We start from the raw sequence: 24,437 nt of genomic DNA on the forward strand, positions 1-24,437 counted from the left end.
ATATGTGTGTATATGTATGTGAGTATATATGTGTACACAGTGTGTGTATTTGTTTGTGCGTGTGTGTATGCATATGTGTATATATGTATGTGAGTATATATGTGTACACAGTGTGTGTATTTGTGTGTGTATGCATATGTGTGTATATGTATGTGAGTATATATGTGTACACAGTGTGTGTATTTGTTTGTGTGTGTGTGTGTGTGTGTGTGTGTGTGTGTGTGTTTGTGTGTGTGTTTCAACTTGTAAGCCTCTTGGAGAAATTCTCAGTTCTTCCTATATATCTTATGGTGTGGAGGGATATTACAAAGAGAAAAATCAGGGGACCATTTACCTATACTTAAGGAAAATAAAATTGAAAATTGAAGAGGAGAGAGAGGTAGTAAAGATTCATATAAAATGTGCTTCTATAAGATTTGCTGAGAATAGATTATAAAGTGTGGATGAAAGGTTTGAGGGCAGTGGCAGAGTGTGAAGACATTGATATGAATTATGTATTAAATCCCATGGCCCTTCTTCAAGAAATGTCAGTAAAGAATGGAATTGCTTTTAATTACTTTTTGATTGTTGAGCTATTTCCCCAAATGTGACATTTCACAGAGACTAGACAATGTCAGGACCCAGCTTATAACAGGAAAGAAATGGGGGAAAACTAAGTTGAGTATCAGAAAGGAGAAAACAATTTCTCTCTCTACAGTGTTTCTCAAATCAGGGGTATCGTGTATGTATCCTTACAGCCCGTGAAGCCCTGGGGATACAATTCCCAGGAAAATGTGGACCCGAGCACAGGGAAAATAACTGGAAGATTCCATGGGCAGACATTTATTTCTACAGTACCCACCAAGATTTTACTTCTGGCCACTGAAGAGGAGGATTCATCCTTATGTCTACTGTCATCAGAAAGAAAGGACAAGACTAATTATGCAATGGTAAGTAACTACCAAATTCCCAGCACTAGGTGAGTGAAAACAGGTCAGGTTTGTAGCATCAGCAAAGACCCAAGATGCTCATAATCTGGATAGGGACTCACAAACACACAAGGACAACACCTGGGGCCTATAAGCAGGAGAATTCAAGAAATGACTCTCAGTGGAGAACTTGGGTGCTGGCTGCCTACCCCCATGCTAGCTAAGGAGCATGTCCCAGCAGAGAGGCTGCAAAATGGTTGTAATGACAGACCTACTTGAAGGGGAGACTAATATCTTGTTCCTGATGAAGGCCCCACAGTTTCTTACTGTACTTGGAACAGGAGGTCATGTGGTTGACTCTGAGGATATGGTCCTGTAGGGGCAGTATAAGATTCCAGGCAGGAAGTACATGGGACTGGCATGGTAAGAGCGAGTGGAATCTCTTATTCTCTCTATATTTAGGAAGATTGATATCTGCATTTTTCTTCTATCATGGCTGAAATCTGGAAATGCTTAGTCTTTCATTTCACCTGTTTCTAGGGATAGACTTGAGAACAAATTTTGTTGAGCAGACCTTATACAAATTCCCTGAGATCTTGGCTGCCTCTAGGATAAGAAGGCTAAGTCTCACTGATAAAGTTCAGGGAAATTCTTGTTTTCTTCTTTCCAGAAACACCAGTGCACAATTCTGTTCTTTAACCAGTCAGGAAGTGTAATGGCCAAGAGTGCATCCTAAAGATAGGGACCCAGGAAAGGGACCACATTAGTCCAGGTTTATAGTTGAGCTGCCATGGCAGAACTGGTTTTCCCACCCTTATTTCTTACTTTTTGAGCCAAGTGGCAGTTTAAGTCAGAAAAATTAGGTCATTGAATTTATACTCACGCTGAACATGTAGCCATGCCTTTGCTTCCTCAGTTCATTCATCTTTGCACGGGAGAAAGGCTGCTTCCACAGGTTCCACTGTCCTCCTGCAACCAACCACAACCCTGTGTTACAACAGCCCTGTGCCCCGCCCACTCGGGTGACCCGTAATATCCAAAGTCACATATTGATTGGTAGTTGTGACCAAAGTTATGCTCCACGGGCTTTGGAATTATGGAGCTACATTTAGCCTCAAACCCACGTTAAATCATTTCACAGACCCTCTTGTATTCTTGTGTTTTACAGCAACTGCAGTGATAAATGACAAAATTGAATTCTTTGATTTATAACTGTCTATAATTATTAGAACATCTGGCTTACAAACAACAAAATCATTCAAATTACTTCTCTAGAACAGTTTTAAGTAAAAATCAGCTTTTTTTTCTAATATTATTCCTGCTTGAATTTAGTCAAACCAAATTATGTTCTTGTATTTTGAGCAATCAAATGCACTACCAATATCCCAGGGTTATGCTTTTTATCTATAATTTCTTATCTGTAATTCCTTATCTTATTTCTCATATTTTGAAACAGCATTATATCATGAGGGTTTTTTGTTTTTTGGTTGTTTGTTTTTATGATGATTCCCTTCAATGATTTGTTCCATTCAGATGTATTTAGCTTAGGATAAACACAACAGTGTGCAGTACCACTGTGTGAGAATCAGTATTGTTCATTCACTAGAAGTTCTATAGATTGTCAATTGAAGGATTGTGCCAGCACCTCAATTTGTGATAAAGGGCCATCTATCACTGTAACTGTTCTTTCTCCACGTGCTTGCCTTAGTCCTTTTGCTTGTGAGCTCAAGGTCAGAACATGGCTGCCACAGCTCCTTGTGTTTCATCTTTACCACATATCATCCATGTTGAAAAAAAGAAACTAAAAAAGACATCTCCCTTCTTTATCTCTCCCCTTCATTAGGGACATTAGTTCCGAGATGTCCTAAGTAAACTTTTTTTCTAGAGAAATTCTCCCAAGATAAGCTTAGTAAAGTGCTAAGAAAAAGAAATTTAAATAAAAATACATTACTTGCCTAGACTAGCCATGAAATAGTGCCCAGTGTAGCAATTGTATATTCTACTACTGAGAGAAAGGTTATCTGAGACCACACAGCAAATTATAAAGCTACATGATTAGTTATCAACCCTAGTTCTCTGGCTATCAGAATATTATTTATTAGCCTCTTCAATATTCCTATATTCAAATCGGAAGCCAAGGCAAAACCAATAAGTTTTTTATTTTTTTAAATAAGGCCATCATAACCTTTTTTCCTATTTTAAAATGAGAAGTATCATTTGCATTATCTGTAGCAGCTGACAAAAACTTTAAATGGTTATGGAAATGTAAAGCTGTGTGACAGACAGTGTATTTTTCCTCATGTGTTTATTCGATAGTTACCTAACAGTTACTATATGCAAGGCTTTGTTTTGGTACTGAACGTTTATCAAGGAAAAGAACAGATGAAGTGGCCTGCCCTCAAGATTCTAGCAGACAACAGACAATAACCAGGGACCAGTAGCTACTACTCACCCCCCCTTTTCTTAAATAACACACTTCCCTTCCGACATTGATTCCGTTATACAATTTGTTCTAGATAATGAAATGCTAGTGATTATAGTAAGTGCTATTTCCAAGCAGAAGCTGCTGTTCTCTTCTGTCAGGACAAAGGCAATTCAGCATGGAGCACTCAGAATACACAAGTTACTGCAGAGCCTCAGCCAATTCATGCAAATAAGATGGCTTGTGAGTGACTGGTTGAACTTATTTTTGACCATAGCACGGCAAGCTAAGTAGATTTAATACTGTAAATAGTATGCCCAGTACAAAGACACCGTGTACTCTTAGAAAAGAACAGTAGCAGAGTAGAATGTGAACAACAGTCGTGAAGGCTGGATATCTCCAAGTACAAACATTGAATAGAACTGTGAAGGCAGACCTCAGTGAGGAAATGAAATTGTAGTTGCATTCTGGAGAATGCCAGGGAATTTTCCATGAGCATATCTGAGAAAGAGCTATTCTCATTGTGTCTTGAAGCACAAGTCAACTAGAGGCAAATCCCTTGGATGAGAAGCTGCATAGAGACTTTGGGAATATCAAAGAGCTTTCTATGGCTAGAGCAAGTAAGTAGAAAGTAGACAAGTTCATAGGGATAGTGGGTGAGACGGTAGGAAGCCTGGGACAAGACATGGAAAGATATTGCAGTTTCCCACAAAGAAATAAAAGATAATATCTTAGAGTGTCATTTTGACTGTTGTGTGAACAGTGTGGTTGAAGAGCAAAGATAGCATGGCGAGATGAAGTTAATTCTTCTGGAAAAATCTATGCTTGGCCCAAGAATTCCCAAATCAAAGGTAAGCTATGGACTCATCAAACACTCTGAGCTTCTGGCTTTATTTTTAAGATAGGCAAAGGGTATGTACTGATGTGTAGTGTATGGGGTGAGAAGAAAGAGAACTCTGTCCTCATGATAGAGTGGGACAGACTTTCACAAGCAGCAACATTGTGCTCATTTTTGTCCTGATTAGAAATAGGTCTTGCTATGTAGCCCAAGCTGGGCATGAATTCACAAGTGCCTTCCTCGGGTCTCTGGATGGTAGGATAACTCATGTGTCCCCTGCTCTCAGATCAGCAGCTGTGATTCCTAGTGCTCAGAGAAGCACTCAGAACAGGCACAACTGCTGACCAGGTAGTGTCACAAGCAACTGTGCCCACTGGGCCGGTGAAGCACAAAGTGCTTCCACACCACTAGCAGCAACTGACCACGGCCACAGTAGTTTGTGAAACGTCATTGCTTTTATTATGGAATTAGATATCTGAAATGGCTTTATCATTTTTAATGTCTTCCTTGTTTATGGTGTTTTCAGCTACATGTACAAGAAAACCTCACTAAGTTTATGCCTAATACTTTTTGGAAGAAAGAGTCACACTTAATTTTTCATTACTTACAGAAGTTGATATATATGAACTCACACAAAATCTTGTTACATTCATGATCCTTTATAGAAGTATTAACAGTAGTACAAGGGGAATTAACCAGAGACAATGATGAAAATAAAGAATGCCAGCGTTCACTTCAAAGTGCTTGTAATGTGAAGATTTTGTGTGTACGTCTATAATATAAACCAATATATTACTACATGAAGAATGACTGATTCTTTGATTTTTAAGATCAGTGTTCAATAATTAACCTCACTTTGCTTATCTTTGATTTCAAGGTTTTTTTGTGTGTGTGTGTGGTTTGGTAGTTCAAGAATATTATAAATAAATGACTTTAACATGATATTGGCATAAGGAAGAAAAACAAGTCACTCAATAATAATTTGATTATTTCATTCCTCCAGAATTATCTCTAATTTTTTAATTATAAAGTTTGATTTTTTGAGTTTTATATTGTATTTATATAACCTCCACCCCTCTCTCCTCCTCCCCAAGTTGTCTTGTGTTCCCAAACTCTCTTAAATTCATGCCCTAGTCTATCATATTGTTTTACACACACACACACACACACACACACACACACACACACACACACAGTGTGTTAAAGTCTATTTAGTTGTTCATCTGTACATGTGTTAAGGCTGGCCACTTGGGAGAGGATGATTCTTTCCCTCTGAGCAGCCATTAATTTCTTCTAGCTTTTCATCTAAAGCTGGAGCCTCATGAAATTTTTCTTGTCCATGTTGGCATGTCAACTCTTTTTGTCACTATACAGGTCTTGTTTAGAAGATTGTGCTGTTGGGGTTTTATGGGGTAAGCTTCCCCATCATGTAGAAGATATAATCAATCTAGTGTCTCCATCTGTTGCAAAAAATAAATTAAAAGATTTTCTTTGATGAGACATGAGTGCTACAATTATCTATAGGCATAAGGATACACTCAGGCATGGGTATTTGACTAGTTTTATAGTACCAGACACACTTGTCTTGAGAAGGCTTTAAGTCAAATTAGACAGCTTCTGGCTCCTCCCAAGGTAAATATGCCATTATTGTATCACTGGTTATATCTTTCCAAGTTGGGTCATTGTTGTGTTTAGAGACTTTACAGTGAGGTTCAGACCTTTCTTTTTATTCCTTGGTAGTTTGCATAGCACTATCATATACTATGAAAGCTAGTCCTCAAAGAGGCAGCTTCCAGGTCAGTTCCAGCTCCATTCTTCTAAGTCATGTGTCTGAAATATGTGATGTCTTCAAGAATAATGTCCTACCCTCACATTCTATAAGGCAACCAATGGCAATTGCAATAGCCTATATTATTTGGAGAATCCCTTGGACTACACTGGCCAACAACTTGAAGAAAGGTTTCTCTTACCTGGCACTGGGGATTATGTAAATGTATGGTTCTTTTGGGGGACTGTTGTGGTGATACTTTATTTGTGTTGAAATGTGGTGATATTTTATTTGTGCTTTGATAAATAAAACTTGCCTGGAGAATCAGAGGAAAAAGAAAGCTCTTATAAGTAAACAAAGAAGTCAGGCAGTGGTAGAACACACCCTTAATCCTATCACTTAGCAGGCAGGATTTCTGTGTCTTCAAGGCCACACTAGGGAGCAGAGCCTAGCTCTGTGATTGTGGTGACACACGCCTTTAATCCCAGTATCAATCATAGAGGTCTGGAGGTCTGTACAAACAGACAGAAAGTGACATAGCTGTGTAGGAAGAGGAAGTGATGTAGCTGGGATAAGAGAGCCAATGAGAGAACAGAACAGAAAAGGCATATAGACATGAGTATACAGGAAGAAATGCATTTGGAAGCTGCAGAGTTGGTGAGGTAAGGTTGGCTGGTGGCTTTCCCTATTTCCCTGATCTCTCTAAAGCTTTCACACCTATATTTGGCTCCATGTTTTTTTTTATTAGTAAGACCATTTAGAAATTCGTCTACAGATTGTTAAGACCATGTGTAATGTAACTCCATTTAAACACACATATGTAGATGCATACATATGTTATATCAGTGAAATGTGCAAAGTCATGACATTTTACAGCCAAATGTGATGAGATAAATCACACATATTAAGAGGAAATGGTTTTGCAAGATTTTCTGATAAATTCTTCTGAATGGAGGTAAAAAGAAAGAGCTGTGACACATTTGAAACAAACTATGCATACAAGAAAGAAGTCATAATTGAAATAACCTCCATCTAGCAAAGCCTCCTCTGAGCTACCTGGAGTTTGGGCACTTGTGAAAACAGTATTTATCTCCTTTAAAATGTATTGCCATATACAGAGAACATGGCAGTGATGGTACCAGCAATTCAAACTTCCTGTTATGTAATTCTTAGTATATGGAAGAAGATTTTTACTTCAGAATGGATGTCAATTTAAGTATGATTGTTTTGCTTAACACACCATAATTGCATATAATCATAGGTCACAATACGGCGTTCTAATATGTGCACAAAATGTGTAATGGTCAGATCAAGATAAATAGGATTTCTATCAGGTTAAACAAACATGCCTCTACTGGGAAGCTTTGAGATCCCTTCTGTTAGCATGTGGGGTATGCAGTAAACAATTGTCAAACCATTGTTCTATGAGCTCTAGAGCACCAGAAGCTGCTCTTCCAACCAACCCACCTGAGGCTCTGGACTTGCTATCCTTCCTCTCAGTTCCTTTTGCTAAACCCTCCTCCGGCCATAGTAGCTAATACTTTATTCTCAGCTTCTATGATAAAAAGATTTTATTTTCCATATCTAAATGAAACTAAACTATTTTTTCTACATCTGTATTACTTGTTTTATATGAGATTGTCATCTTTTAGTTCTATTCATGTTGCTGTGAGGAATGGAATCCCATTCTTTTTGTGGCTGAATAATACTCCATTGCATTTATATACCATATTTCTTTACCTCTTCAATCACTGTTAGAAATCTAAATTGATCCCCATAGTATAGGCATTGTGAATAGCAGTGTAATATGTGCAAGCATATTATACACCGATTTCCTTTCACTGAAATGAAATTGGGATTGCCACATGAAATTGGAAAATGAAATGAATGGATCAAGGTGTCATTTCACTTCCAGTTTACTGAGAAACCTCCACACTTTTTGCCAAAATAGCTGTACTAGTTTATGTTTCCACCAGCAGTGTGTGGGTGTCCCTTTTTCTGAACACTCATCAGCCTTTCTTTATATTGCTGATTTGTTAATAGCCACCCTCATGTGGTAGGTCATTTTGTGTTTCATTTGTATTTCCCTATGCCAGTGCTGTTGAGCATTTCTTAGTTTACTGCTTGTCTACCTCTATATATTCTTTTGTGTAATGTCTATTTTGGTCATTAGCCAATTTAAAAATTAAATTATGTGCATTTGTCTTATTTTGATTTGTTTGCTGTTGAGTTCCATATATGTTTTGAAGTCTAAACTCTTATTTGTCAGATGAGTACTTTATAAATATATCCTCCCGTTCTCCTTTTCTGAGTTTGCCTTTCTATTCTGATGTTTTTTTTTTTTTTTTTTTTGTTTTTTTTTTTTTTTTGTTAGATAGACACTCCTTTTGATATAGTCTTCTTTTCCCTATCTGTACAATGCTTTCGGCTCATATCCCAAAATGTCCAGAAATGTCCCCAGTTGTCCTATGTCTTCCCAGGAGTTTCATATTTTCTGGTCTTACATGTATGTCTTTGATTTATTTTTATTCAGACCCAAAGGGGAGAACAGATATCTAGTTCAGTCTTCTGCGTAAGAAGATGCAGATTTCATCACACCAATGATTAAGAGGCTTTTGTTTTTCCAGTGTATGCTCTAAGTTGTAGATGCATGCTGATGGGGCCTTCTTCATTCTTACCCATTGGTCAACAGATCTGTTCTATGCCAATACCATGCTGTATTAAAATGATAGCTTTGTAGAAGAATGCTTCCAGCATCATTTTCCTTTTTCAGGATTTCTTGAATTGTTTTGTACTTCTTAATGACTTCAAACATCATCAAGAAATTATTTTTTTTGTCTGTCTATTTGTTTTTAACTGCTGTCAAAAATGTGATTGACACTTGGATAGAAAGTACACTGGATATGCAGATAATTTTAAATACTAAAGAATGACATTTTTGAAATTAATAATGTTTGGAATGAAAAGATGATTTGGTGGTTAAGAGAACTGCTTGGTCTTCTGCAATGGACCTGAGTTCAATTCCCATTACTTATACTGCAGCTTAAAACCCCTCTGGAACTCTGGTCAGAGGGGATCGGCATCCTCCCTTTATGGCTTGTGCAATGGACATGCAAGCAGTGCACAGAAATACATGCAGGCAAAACAGATGCACACACAATACAAATATAAATAGATCTTTTTAAAAATTGAGAAAAACACTGAAGAAATCTTTTTTACATTTTTTTAAACCTCTCATTACATTTCCCTAGGTGGAATGATCAATTACAGTGCCACAGTGGTAGAAGGCAGCCCCCTAATTTTGCCAGGAATACTAGATAAGTAGTGTAAAGGGGTCTCTTGGAGTTAACACAAAACACACCCAGACACAAAATTCTCAGAACAAAGAAGATTTATTACCCTAGAGGGACCAGCCAGGGGCTTCAGGTGTGGGGGATGCTTCTGCATTAGACAAAGACAGACAGCAGGTGTTTTGGCAGGAGTGGTTTTTAAGGAGAAAAAGGGAAAGTCTGTCTTAGGATGAGTTGGTAAGTCCTGACTGGACATGTTTGCCAAATAATGAATTTTGATTGTTGGACCTTGGTGTTCTGATAGCTGGACCTTGGTGTTCAGTCTCAGGAATGAGCCATTGGACAAATAAGGGAATAAACCTTGGGGGCTAGCTTTAGGAATGTAATCTAATGGTTTATCAAGGGAGAGAAAAAAGTGAAGGGCAAAACCTGCTAGAACCGTGTTTACAATGCTTGGGCCTGTTAGAGAGCGCTGCTAGTAGATTTGTTACTAGTTGGAATGCAGAAAATACTGGATGAGGCAGGCTTTTAAGATAAGAAATTTAAGAGGTTCAGATTGAGTATGCTTGCTATGATGTATATGTGGAGATGTTAAGTGGATCTTTGCATATACAAATGCAGTTCTAATGAAGATAGAAGGGCAAAAGGTAAATTTGGAGTGTGACATAATACAAGTGTTTGGACATTTCTTTGTGAATGACAAAACTCAAAAATTCATGCTATCCCAGTTCGCTTGTGTCTTTGTATCATTCCTTCCATCAGGGGTGACCTGTTTCCCCTCTCTGGATTCAGAGTCTTGTGACTTACTTGATCAACAGATTGTGACAAATGAGATGCTATTTCTGAAGGAATGTCTGTATATTCCTTTCTTCTTTGAAAAATGTTCATTTTCATTTCATGCTTATGAGTGTTTGGCCTGCATGTGCATGTGTTCACACGTACATGACTGCTAACTGTACAAGTCAAAAGAGGGTGTTAGATCCCCTGGAACTGTAGTTTCAGATGGCTGTGAGCATCATTGTGGATCCTAGGAATTGAACCTGTGTCCTCTGCAAGAAAAACAAATGCTTTAACCACTTACTCATCTCCCCATTCCTTTCACTTATAATCTTTCAGAAGGTTTCCCAAAAACTGTCATGGTGAAATGCCATTTATTTTGCAGAGATGCAGGGAAATGAGTAATAGAGGCAAGTCACTGCAACAGAAAATCATGTGCCAGGTGTCTAGGACCCATCAACCTGCATTTCTATGGACTGCAGCTTCAAGAGTTGTCCACACAACACCATTAGAGCAAATAGGGGCAATACACATAACCATGAATTAGGATAAATGTTACTGTTTTATACCATCATGCTTTGGAGAACTCTCTTACACAGCGTTAGAAAATTGATAAGAATATTTTAACAATGATATTGATTACAATTATCAAAATATTGATAAACATGGGAGAATGAGGTTAGGATCTAACCCTTATGGATGCTACAATGTTAATTATGTTATAGCCAATACCAGTATCATATTTATATATTAACTTTGCCTGTAGGTTAAACTACAATCTGACTGTATTGTTAAAATATGTTAAGATATTTAAAAAATGTTAAACTTAATGTGGTAATTCACAACTATATAACTGTGTTTTTATTATTGGATTCACAAAGCCTAATGTGGTCATTCTAGGTTTGCAAATGTGTAAAGTTTAAGCCCCACACCATTCATTTCTCTCTCTCTTTTAATAAAAACCTGTCTAACGATCAGGCTGAAAATATTAGGCCTGAATGTCCTCCCTTGGAGCAAACTTCAAATTCAGTCACAGAGGGGTTGGTTACCCCTGTAATAGTCATGCCATTAGTTATTGGATAAGTGGGCCCACCTTACCTGTTAGGATAGTATTGGCATTCATAGGTTTCACAGCTCAATAAGACTATGAATGCCTTTTCTCCCCCTGCACTCAGTAGTATCCTAGCACAGTCTTGATTTTTGAAAGGTAAATAGTAGTGGCATGGTTTCTATCTCAGTTTCAGCTTGATTTCAATGTATTTTGCAACCAAGATGTATGGTGTCTTCAACAATAGTGTCTTATTATCTCATTTTGTCGGTTAACTGAGAGGAATAGTAAGCATCTGTATTTGGGGGATACTGCTACTGATCAGCTAAACTGACAAAGTGCCAGTATATGGGCAGAAATATCTATGTTTATATCCAAAAACAAAGACTACTGCATCCTTAATCATAGGAGCTTCCTTGCAGTGGGTGATGCTGAATGAAAAATACATGGATGAGCCAAATGTTAAGAATAAATGGTGACTGTGAAGCCTTCCATAAACACTACACTTCCTATCCCATTTCAAACTACAGGAGCATTGTAGAAAAGGAAGCAGAAATAATGTAAGAGCCACAATATAGGGAGGAAGGCTGGGAAGAGCATGTCTTTGGGTAAAACATAGCAATTGCAATCACAAACTCCCAGCACCTTTGGTTACTAACACTGGACTACATAAGCCTGGCCCTGCCAACAGGAAGATGTATATGTAAAGGAGTTCATTGTGGGAGACCAGCTCTTCTCACATCCCCCCCCACCCCACCCCCAGCTCCGGTACTCTTGAGGAAGGAGAAGTAAAAAATATTTAGATGGAAGGACAGAGGGGAAGGAAACAGAAACACAGGATGGCCCTGGGAGGGTCTGGATCATTATCTACCAGCCCCTTCTGTCTCTTCTAAAGGGCTATTCATAGGAATGCCAAGGGTGAAGCAAAGACCTCCCCCAGCTCAGCCAAGTGTAGACCCTTCCAATCACCTATTAACCACGCACACAGTCAAACAATCCTCTAATGCATCCCTTCTGGGTAAAGTAAGTCCAGATCTCACTAGACAACCTTTGTCGGTCTCCACAGTTTATTGAGCCCCACCTCTCACTACTGAACTAGTGGCTATTGATAAGGATCTCAGAGCAGGAGTCATTACTTTTAGCTGTGTATCCAGGGGTGAGTCCACTAGACTCCTATGGATAATTCGGAATCTACAGTCACTTGGATGGTGTGACGAATTCAATGATTCAGTGAGCCACAAAACAAACCAAAAAGACATTAATGTGGGAAAGAGATTCCTAGGGAAGAAGGGAGATTGACAAAGGTGAGAAAGAGATAAAATAGGGCTGGAAGAGAGTAATCAGAATACATTTTATAGATGTATGACTTTCTCAAAGAACTAATTTAATTTTTAAAATGTGTAATGATTAAATAATAAAAAAAGTGTTTGTGTATTTTGAGTGTACATATACATGGAACTCATGTACACATACACACACAGACACACATCTTCAAGTAAGGTCATCTTTCCCTCCAAGAATTACAATAAGTCATTGCAATATGTTTGGGGGAAGAGATATGGGTGGGTAGAAGAAGACAGGAAAGTATGCCTAGAAATGAAGTTCAAAAGACCAGAAATTTATGTCACATCGTGAATTAGGATTTGGAAGTTTGATTTTGATGTGGCCCAGGGTAGGAGCGAGAAAAGGGCAGAGTAAGGACTCGGGAGTAAGAGAACAATAGGCAGCAGGGTTGCTGGCTAGCAAAGTCTGTGTGTACAAAACCAGCATGACCAAGAGAGCAGTGGCTGAAGAATAATGTGATAAAAGACAAGGTTGTTTATTCTCAGACAACACTTGAACCCCTTAGTTTAGAAGCAAAGAGGCCTGAAGTAATTGGAGAGTTGAAGATACAGGAGAAGGAATCCACCCTGGTTTGTGGAGTGAAATGCCACAAATGGGAGAAGGAAGGGAGTGAGGGTGAGGTTCAGTGGTGGAAAGACAGCCATCAAAACATCACTTCACGTGACCCCGTCAGAGATGAAGAAAGGGAGACAAAGGAAATGCAAAGTATCTGCTTTGGTATCATGAATATAAGAATTTAACATTAATAGTTTTTTTTTTTTTTTTTAATTTTCCTCTTGAAGGAGGCATGGGCATATGCTGAAGGGTGATAGCAAACTGGCAGGGACTGGGGCTCAAGACACAGAAGAAAGATTCAAACTAGCTATTATAACCTGCAGGGGCAAGTGATTACTGGGAAACGAGTGGTAGCTCAGTTGTGGTTGGATATCATGAACTTGGAAAAGCTAAAAAGAAACGCCTGACAGCATATATGGTCATATCCATCACTGCTCAGCATTAGAAGTGTAAGTTCAAAGAAGATCAGGATTCAAATGCAAGAACTACCTATTATCAAATGGATATTTAGGGGATGATTAGATCCATAGGGCACTAACAACTTCAGTAAGATTTCCACAACAGTACATGACAATATGAACAATGATATCTATAAGCATAGAGAAGACAAGCAAGTCAGTATTGGCTCCTTCTGTCAAACAGATCAATGAAAAATTTCCAAGATAGATGGAAAATGGTAGGTCATTATAAGTGAAAAATTATCGATGGTAACTTGGACACTTTGCTATTAGAGACCTAGAAAAAGCCTCAAACAAAATGGGTCCTTGACTCTGAGCCATATTTGAAAAGCATGTATGCCTAAGTCTGGAAATCCTTATGGTGCATGTGCATGTGTGTGGAAGTTGAAGGCGTTGAGAACCAAAGCTACAATAGATAATAGATTATGGGCAGCCTGGAAACTGAAAAACATAAGTACACATTAACTAATATCCTTTGTGAAAACACATCACTCTTTTAATATCAGTGTTAAAGTACAGAGACTTTCACTTAGTTATTAAGAAATATGTATCTAGTGATATTAGCAAAAACATAATTTGCATACTGTTCACAATATTTTTTAGCTAGGAGAAGGTGCTGTAGAAGACTGAATACATTGTTTGGTTGCTAAAAAGCCTTGTTTCTTTCTTTCTTTCTTTCTTTCTTTCTTTCTTTCTTTCTTTTTTTTTTTTTTTTTTTTTTTTTTTTTTTGAGACAGGGTTTCTCTGTGTAGCTTTGTAGCCTGCCTTGAAACTCACTCTGTAGCCCAGGCTGGCCTTGAACTCACAGAGATTTGCCTGCTTCTGCCTCCTGAGTGCTGGGATTAAAGGCGTGTGCCACCGCTACCACCACCTGGCAAAAGCCTTCTTTCTTTCATGCCTCAGCAAACATTAAGTATGAAGGAGTATTCTATTTCTAAGGTAAGAGGGGAAATAAAAAGAAAACAGGAAGAGAAAAATCCATGTTCTCAATTAATTTGCTCATCCTTAGGAAAGATAATAGTTAAAAAGAAGAAATATGTATGGTACAACATCAATGAAGATATGTTCTTTAGGGAATCAATAAATATTGTTAAGGGGCAAAGATACTTTCAAAGCTTGGAAGATGGTCTACAGCTTTAAAGCAAGTTGCTAGCTAAGGTCTCATTGCAGGGTTGATGTTTGAAAAAGGCCTGAAGGTGGTCACAAAATCAACAACGAAAGCTATGACATAATGTGAGGCAATTGTCTGGATATTACTCTAGTGTTAGGGCAGGTCATAAAGGGCTTTGAGCAGAGGAAAGTGAAAATTGTTGGACTTAAACTTTTAAACTATCACTTTTATATGTATGAATAATAAGACAAATGACCAAGTGAGGAGCAAGACTATATTCATCCAAATGAACAAAGGTGCTGATTCATGCTAAGGCTGTTCTTGATGTTTTGATACTGTATAGAATGTGGGTATGTACTGAAAATAAGTCAAAATGTTTTGAGGGACAAGGGTACAAAAGAGAAAGTAAAGTCAAAATTTACTTCAAAGTTTTCACCTAAGTCAAAAGCAATTTTACCATTTACTAAAGTGAGGATTGAAGATAAAGTGCTTACATTTTACAATGAATCTTAGAAGGTCAGTTCAATCATACCACAAAGATACACGCTCAACTATGTTCATAGCAGCACTATTTGTAATAGCCAGAACCTGGAAACAATCTAGATGCCTGTCAACTGAAGAATGGATTAAGAAAATGTGGTACATATACACAATGAAGTACTACTCAGCAGAGAAAAACAATGACAGCATGAAATTTGCAGGGAAATGGATGGAACTAGAAAATACCATCCTGAGTGAGGTAACCCAAACCCAGAAGGACAAACATGGTATGTACTCACTCCTAAGTGGATACTAGATATAAAGCAAAGAACAATCAGACTGCAACCTACAGAACCAGGGAGGTTATATAGCAGGGCAGACCCTAGAATGACTGTGGCTTATAGTAAGTTTTGGGTTTACTCAATTACTGGGCAAGCCTCAATGAAACATTTCACTATTAGGATAAGAATTTATACTGTATCAAGCTGATAAAAGAAAAATAAACTAATTAATAATAATAATAATAAAAAGGTCAGTTCCTCAGCTGATCCTGTTTCCTCAGACTGGAAGCTTCTGTGTCCTCATCTAGAATGAATCTCAGCTAAACTACTGCTCAAAGCCTGAAAGTTTAACCAGCCCAGTTCCTGGTCCTCACGCCTTATATACCTTTCTGCTTTCTGCCATTACTTTCTGGGATTAAAAGTGTGAGTCTCCATGCCTGGCTGTTTCCAGTGTGGTCTTGAACTCACAGAGATCCAGATGCTGGAATGCTGGAATTAAAGGTGTGTGTGCCACCATTTTCTGGCCTCTATATCTAGTGGCTGTTCTATTCTATGACCCCAGATAAGTTTATTAGGGTGCACAATATTTTGGGGAACACAATATCACCACAAGCAATGAAGTCTGAGATGCTTATGAAGATGTCCAGATACAGGGATTGAACACATAGACATATGACTCTGGAGTTAAAGGAAAAGTCCTGGATGTCTCAAGATGTAAACTTTGGTGAGGTTATACAGATTAGTGGATCATAAAAGAGTTTGAGTCTTCAGCTCCAGAATTCTTCGTGCTTTTGTGAGACATTTCAGTCAATACCAGTGAAGTAGAAAAACATGCAGAAGGTGACATCATGAAGCCTAATGAGACATGGATTTCTCAGAGATGAGACCAATCAACTCTGACAAATGCTGCTTACAGTGGTACATGATTGTGTCTGGGAATGGACCAATGACAACATGAACATTACTGTTAAATTTGATGAGAGCGTGTTAAATCAAGAGTTCACCCATATATGTTCGATTAAAAATAACAAAGATAAAAGAAAAAAACAGCCCACAGAGACAGTTCTTTGGGGGGGAGTTTTATTAGAGAAATGAGACATTGGTTTAAAACAAGATTTTTTAAAAAGCTAATAAACTTCAATACTTTTGAATTGTATTAGAAATGATTTGTTCAAGGGAGAAAAAGTAATTATATATACTGGAGATACAGAACAGGGCTGTATATTAGAAAGCCATGATCACATAGGCAAGAAAAGTAACTGGCCCAAACTCTAGGCTGTTCGATCCATAATGCCTGGCAAGCAGGAAGCTGGGTAAAGATGTACATAGTCGGCTAAGAATGAAGAGAGAAATTTGGAAAAATATTCCTAATCACTGCAGTTATCTTAGTGATTATCTTAGTTTATTTTAAAATAATGATCGTGTCATAGATGAATACAATAAGATGTCTGGGAATACCAAGAGTTTATTTGAAGTTACTCATCACATATAAAAGGGAGACCAATTAGCAGTGTGTATTTTTATCCTAGACATAATGATTTTATGAATGAAAGAATCAGTGATTTCCATTTGAGCAGGATTGAAGTTTTGTCTGAGAGTCTGAGAAAGCCAAAAACGCCCAAAGGAGGAAAGGACTTATGCTAAAAGAAAAAGGATAAATTTCCTGTGGAGAAGGAAGCTAAGAAGAAAGGGGTTGACTGGCGTCAATGAAAAGGATGCACCATTGTTGACCAGAAAGGCTAATGAACACGAAAACTTTATTACCTGAGAATTATTGAATTTTTATAATTATCTATGTTCTTTAGCCAATCAGTTAAAATCAATAATCTTAAACTCAAGTATTAAAATGGCAAATCTAATCGCAAAAGAGTGGCAAGTTGAGCAAGCTTCTGGTCACAGAATTTCTTCCGCCTGTGAATAAAAATAAAAAGATCTAGAATTCTTTGACTTTCTTTGGTAGATAATATATTATCTCCTAAAGACAGGTAAGGTCACATAACTTAAAGATGGGTAATGCCACATGAATTAAAAGATGAAATTTCTTACAACCCTTTTTAAATTTTAATAACCTATTTCTTAAATATTTGTAAGCACAGCCTCTTAAAGTGAAAACCATTGTTTCCAGCTTTTCCTTGTTTGGTCTCCTGTCCAAACTCCAGCTTTCCAAGTCATATATAGAAATATGTATTTTATTATCTTTGTGTAGGAACTCAGTCTATTTTTGGTAAAGCAAAAAATAATATATGCTTTGGGGGTAGTTACATAACAACAAGGAAGCCTGGAGCCTGGCACAGGCTGTCCACTTGCGTTGTGTGTTGACAACAGTATGAATGGATGTTCTTCCAGAAATGAAATATAGACTCAAGAAATTCTGAGGCAGACAAGACTTTTTCATTCAAATGAGCAAACAGCTAAAACCTAAAAAAGAATGTTGGCATGAAAAAGCTTTTTGCCAGCAATTTTACAAGGAATAGATATAAAAACCAAGGATGTGCTACATGCCATGGGGCCTCAGCATTTTCTTGCTGTGATTGACATGCCAAGATAAAAATCCCACCGTTTCTTCTGTAGCACTTAACACTCCATTGAGGGCATATGAATACAAATAAAATATAAATATGGAAACGATAATGGTGTGTGAGTCTCCTATCCTAGTGACAAAGCCTCTGGTGTTTTTGTTCAATGCCACCAATCCTCAAATCAAAGCCATCAGTGGATGCCAAGGAGAAGAGGTAAAGGATGGCATTGTATTAGTGTAGCTTCTTAGCTATCATGAGAAAGTACCCAGCACCAGTGCACTGCATTTCATGGGAAGTCCTATTTAAATCTTTATGTTACCTGTTTTCTATGCAGACATGTGTGCCTTCCAAGTAATAAAGTTTAGGTGTTCCTTCAGAAGAGTCCCAGTAAAAAAGATGATGTGCTCAGAAAAGTTTCAAATAAGTTGGATTTAGACATAGCACATGTGGCAGGCATAAATGTCAAGCAGCTGTGGTTTATTTTTACTGATAATTCCCTATAGAGATTCCTTGAATACATTGAAATAGCAAAAAGGCAAAAGGTAAGAAACAGTAGTTCTCAGAAGTTGGAAGCGGCCAGCAGCATAGTGGCTCCTAAGGGAAGGACCCTGACTGATTGGCTGAGTGGTTGAAGGTACATTTCATGTCACAATGCCATGTAATGAACAAGATTGGACTTTTTCAATTGTTAAAGGAGAACTCAGTTTTATATCCCAAATTCAAATCCAGCTACAATTCATGGAGCACTGCATCCAATAGAAAAGGTGTGAGAGTCGAGAGACCATAATCTGAAAGTCTGTAGATGCCTTGTCAGTAGCCTTCCCCTGAGTACCATCAGGACATGCTTGTGAGGAAGCTGGTGGTGCTACGGCAGGCGTGAACAGAGATTCCAGGGGGTTGCCATAGTTTCTTTTAAAGATTGTAGGTGGAAAGAACTCTAATCCATAAGCTACTTCATTGATGGTGATGCCTCAGTAGTAGATACCAGTAGTCTTAAAAAAAATCTGACTATCCTTTGCTGAAAAGGGGCATGAAAACAAGCATTAAAAGGATGGAAATGTTTTCAAATTACTGAATTACATATCACAACAAATCTAAAAGTATTTAAAAACAAAACAAAAGAAACAATAGCAACAACAATCAGTGTATGGAGCCAATTGAAGCTTTTAGAAAGACTGACTTTGTGATATAGCACTTGTCTGAAATGCCTGAAGTTCTAGGCTAACTCTCTAGCAACATACAGTTACACACACACACACACACATACTCACACACTATACATATAAAAATTGAGTGACTTGGATCTCTGGTAGGAATAAAATCAGAGAAAATAACATCTACAAATAACAGAGACAACTGAGTTTGTGTGGAAGTATTTGAAGGCTGCATTTAAAAAATAAGTTTTGAATGCTCCAGAAAATAAAGAAGAGTAAACAGGACAAGCAGACACAATACATGACATACACACTTATAAATATCTATCTATCTATAAATAAAATACCTGATTTATACTTCTTGAGACAAAAATTGCATTGATTATGATGACAGAAAATTAGACATTGGAGAAACAGATTATTTAATATTAATAATCATCAAATCATACCTATATAGATTATAAAATGAAACACAAAGAAAAATGAATGAACAGGACAAAAATGAGTTGGGAAAAGCAACCTACTGCACATAAAACTGAGTCTCAAAAGGAAAAAATGAGGACATAAAAATAAGTAATGGCTGAAAATTTCCCAAAGTTTATAACACTATAAACTCTGAAGCTCAATGAAGCCCAAGTAGAAGACATATAAATCAGGCTATACGGAGACATCTCATCATCAAACTGCTTAAAGCAACTGTAAATATATATATTTTTTAATTGTTTGAGCAAAAGACATAGTATGTACTACAGAGGAGCAAAGACAGAAGAGCAAATGTATCTGGAGACATACTGTAACCTAGAAGATCCAAGGGCTTCACCTTGTGACTCAAGAGTAGGAAGAAGTAACACTCCAGGGGGAAAAAAAATCTTTTTCAAAGAAAGGAATGGCATTATGATTTTTTTAATGAAAAAGTTGAAAAAGAAAGAAAGAAAGAAAGAAAGAAAGAAAGAAAGAAAGAAAGAAAGAAAGAAAGAAAGAAAGAAAGAAAGAAAGAAAGGTGTACCATCAGTACTTGCTGATAAGAATATTTAAAGGACTTATTTAACAGAAAGGTCAGTGATAATAAATGGAAACTGGATCTAAACAAACGAAAATGAAAGTAGAGGAAGGAAATGGAGAACTGATATGATCATATTTTATTTTTTATATGTATGAATTTTTCATAAAAAATTTTTAAGAGAAGACAGCTCATTCTAACACCTCTACTTAGTATTATAGTGGAAATTCTTATCAGTATAATAGCAAGACAAGCAAAACATAAACACCCTTATAATTTCATGAAAAAGTAAACTCTACTTACAAACTATATATATATATATATATATATATATATATATATATATATATATATATATCAAGGAATCAGTAAATAATTCCTAGACCTGAAAACTGAATTTAGCAGGCATACTCACTGGTTATATGGTACGTTGTTATTGATATCAATTCTCTCCAAATTAATCTACAGAAGCAATTAACTCAATCAAAATTCTAGGAAATTGTCTTGGTGATTCTGCAATTTATATGAAAAATGCAAAAATATAGTATAACTGAGACATTTTTAAACGAGGCTCCTCTCTCTCTTTCTCTCTCTCTCTCTCTCTCTCTCTCTTCTCTCTCTCTCTTTCTCTCTCTCTCTCTCATCCTGATTTCATGACTCTTTTTTCTTCACAGTTAAAATCAAGCAAAATGGGCAACAAGATAAAACTTAATTCTCCCGAACAGCATCATCATCTGGGGACCAAGTGTTCAAATGCCTGATACTCTTTTGAACATTTCTCATTCAAACCATCATATACTATCACAAATAATGGAATTACAGGTCAGCAGGCAAATATTCAGCAGTCAAACATGCATGAAGACCTGAATTGATTCCCAGAACTACAAGCCACTATTTGATATAAATGCATATCTTTCCTACATGGGATGTGTAAACGATCCTAACAGATCAAAAAGAGACAAAACAACCCAAAGTACAAACTACAAAACAACACAAACCACAAAATGGCCACAAGTATAAATGTACACTTGGATAAAATGTCATATTTATGGTCAATAAGAGCAATTAGGGAAAGACATTTAAATCAAAATATAGTAACTAGGTATCCACTGGGAGGGCTTTTTGTGGACATGTGATTTTTAGATGCTACTATTCAACCATGGCCACAGATAATGCATAAGTAAGTGAATATGACTATATTGAAGTAAAATTTATTAGTGATTACTTACATGACAATTTCAAGAAGTTCCTTATTTTTTAAATTTCCCTGATCAACAAAAAGTATGGAAATCATTCCTAACTCACAAAAGATACTGAGACAGACAGCAAGCCAAATTCAGCCAGTAGAATATAGCCTGTAGATCCTTCATGTGTAGTGATAATTCAAGTAGCAACTTGAAATAGTTCAGTCACTTTGAAAAGTATTCAGCAATTTCTTAAATTCTTAACTATGTATGCATCTTCTGATTCAGCTCTCTTACTTTCCATGTTTATCCAAGAAGAAAGGATGGTCATGACTACATAAAGACCTGTATAGCTGTCCCTAGCAAACTAGAAACCACTCAGGCATCAATCAGCATATATGGGTAGTTATGAAAATAGATGTGATATATCTAAGAAATAGAATTTCAGCCATATGGAGAATTAAGCTCTTAATATACAGCAGAGAATGTCTCTTACATAGCTATGCTCAGTTGTACATGGTTACATAGTTTTGTTTATAGTACATTCTACTTATGGAGGAGCTTAGTTCAAGAAAGCAGAAACAGCATAGGCAGTTGAGAGAGGGGCTGACTACAAACACTCATAGGAATAAACCTTTTTTGAGTGATAGAAATATTGATTACTAAGCTGTAGTGATGGTTTTAAAGTAGACAGAGGTCATGCACACAAAGGCAGTGTACTTTAAACATGGAAGCTGCATTTTGGAACAATTATACCTCAATGACATTGGAAGAAATCTGTCCTCAAAAACAAATTTATGAACTTTACATCTTATTCCAAACTGAAATTAGTGGGAACCCCTCTGGGACAATTGCTTTTTAACACCCGCCTCCAATTATACAAGCATTTGCTTAATTCCTTAATTCCTTCAATAGCACACTAGGATTTAGTAAAGAGCTCAGGGGTCTATTTAGAGAGTGAAGCAGAGAGTAGGTAAGCATAAGCATTTCTACATAGAAGAAAGAATATATTATATGAAATATATAGTATAAATTGTATATATACTACCTAAACATGTACTGTATTAGGTAAAAGCCCTGAAATCTTAGGAAGGGTCTGGGACCTGAGGGTTGATTCCTACCTTTCTAATATGAAGATCAGTTTGGATTTTTCTATTCTTGAGATTACAAAAGATACAAAAAGAGTTGATTGTGAATTGTGGCAGTTGACTCTAAGTGCTAGGTGAGACCTGAGCAATAATATAGCTCAACTCCTCCTGTAGGTAAGGAGACAATTACAGGAAAGTCAAGTGACATTGTAACTTCTTTCAGTCAGTTTCTGCCACCCGCCAATCAGATATCAATCAAGGCTGTATGATCAAGCTGTAGTAGACAAGTTTATTCAGATTCATCACAGATATTAGTGATCAGTGACACTTTTCTTTCCTGTGCACATAAGGAAGTTGTTAGCACACACATATATGCTGTTCATAGAGTGAGCAATAAGTAGTGCAAAAGATTTATGTCAGTTTCCTGCAAGGCTCTATTTAAAATAGTTTGATGGACACATAAACTAACACCTTGACCCTGAAGGCCAATAAGTGTGGTTTACAAATTTAGGTATACTCATACTGAGAGCTGTTCCAAAACAGGGCAGAGTGCAGTGGTTTCTGTTGTTCACATCACATGTCTTAAATTCACCACTGATTAAAAGGTTAAAATAAGTTCAGATATTATTGCTTTCATTTTTACTGGTGAATCCCAGATGGCAACTCTGAAGCAAAATTGATGTACAAAGCCCTATTATTCTCATGTGCTTCTGCCTTGTAAAACTTATAACCCGGCACAGTATTGCTTCACAAACAAAAGCTTTGCAAGGTTATCTGTTTTTTGTCTGTTTTGCCTTGAAGCTCCCTCATCTCCTAAGCTTGCATTACACATTCTGAATAGTACCCTGTGAACACAATTAAGGGTCACATAGATGATATAAAGAATAGAGGAGGGGGAGGAATTAATTTATCAGTTTCTCTTCCATGGGCTACAGGTTGATTTGCAAGCTGCTATTCAATTCAGCAACATTTATCTTAAAGGACTAGACCAAAGTGATATGGCTTCTTTGTATGATGAGAGAGAAAAGGGGAGAGAGGGATAGAGGAGACAAACAGGGAGGGAGATAAAGAAGGGAGGGGAAAAGAGATGGATGGAGGAAAGGAGGGAGGGAGGGAGAGAGATTAGAGGTCTTATTTTTTTTTTTTTTCACACAGTGAACAGGTCAGTGTGAGCACTCAGCTTTGAAATAGTTTCATGTCATGTTTGGGGCTAAGGAAGTTTTTAAACTGTCCTTTATCTTCTGCTCCCAAGTTCTGCTTAGTTCATGAACATCATTGGAAGACAGTGTGCTCTTCTAGGACTCATCCATGCAGACTGAGAACCATTCACGAGGAGTAGTGAGGCTCAAGGTGACTCAAAGTGGCCTGGGAACTGCACTCTAAGGGTAAATGATGAAGGGGGCTGAGGAGCAGCATGGAGCGACTATCACACGCATTTGGACAAGACTCAATTGTGGTTTTGCAGTGGAGTACATATGATTTCACCAAGAAAATTAAAACCCTTTGAAAGACAAGGAAACATTAATCTATCTAGCAGTGTTTGAGAACACCACAAGTGTGGATTCTGTAGAGATTTTATAACATGTTTAAACAAACACAACTCACTTCCTTCTATGTAGCAGGTTACTGAGTAGGAGTTCTCACACTTGGTGTTGAGTTCCTGTCTCTGGATGTAAGCCAGGCTTCCAGTAAATCAAATTAAATCATCCTGGTCACAGTTACATGACTAAATTTATCAATTGGTATAAGTATTAGTTGGTCGTTATGTAGAATCAACAGTGTTGCTTTAGCTTGTGAAGTTTTATCCCTTTAAAATAACAGCTATTAATTATAAATGTTAATGGGATTCATCACGTTCCATTTCGTGGGTGTCATGTGGGCTGGTCAAGTCCTTCCACCTCTCTTCTGTCCCTTCACCACATAAACACCTTTACCCAGGCTCTGGTAATCATTAATCTACTTTAAGGTAAATTTTCTATTTCTTTTGTTTTTTTTTTATATTGCTTCCACACATGAGGGAAAAGGTATGCTTCTCTTTGTGAGTCAGGTTTATTTTGCTTAATATGCTATTCTCCTGTTTTATTCATTTGCTGCAAATAATGACTTTATTCTTCTAGCCAAACATTCCATTGAACATGTCTATCATAATGTGCTTTTCCAGTCATCTGTAAATTAGCTTTTCTTATACATTTATAAAGGTCTATATGCTAAT

The sequence above is a fragment of the Peromyscus leucopus genome, chromosome 14 (assembly GCF_004664715.2).
Source record: "Peromyscus leucopus breed LL Stock chromosome 14, UCI_PerLeu_2.1, whole genome shotgun sequence".
Classification (NCBI taxonomy): Eukaryota; Metazoa; Chordata; class Mammalia; order Rodentia; family Cricetidae; genus Peromyscus; species Peromyscus leucopus.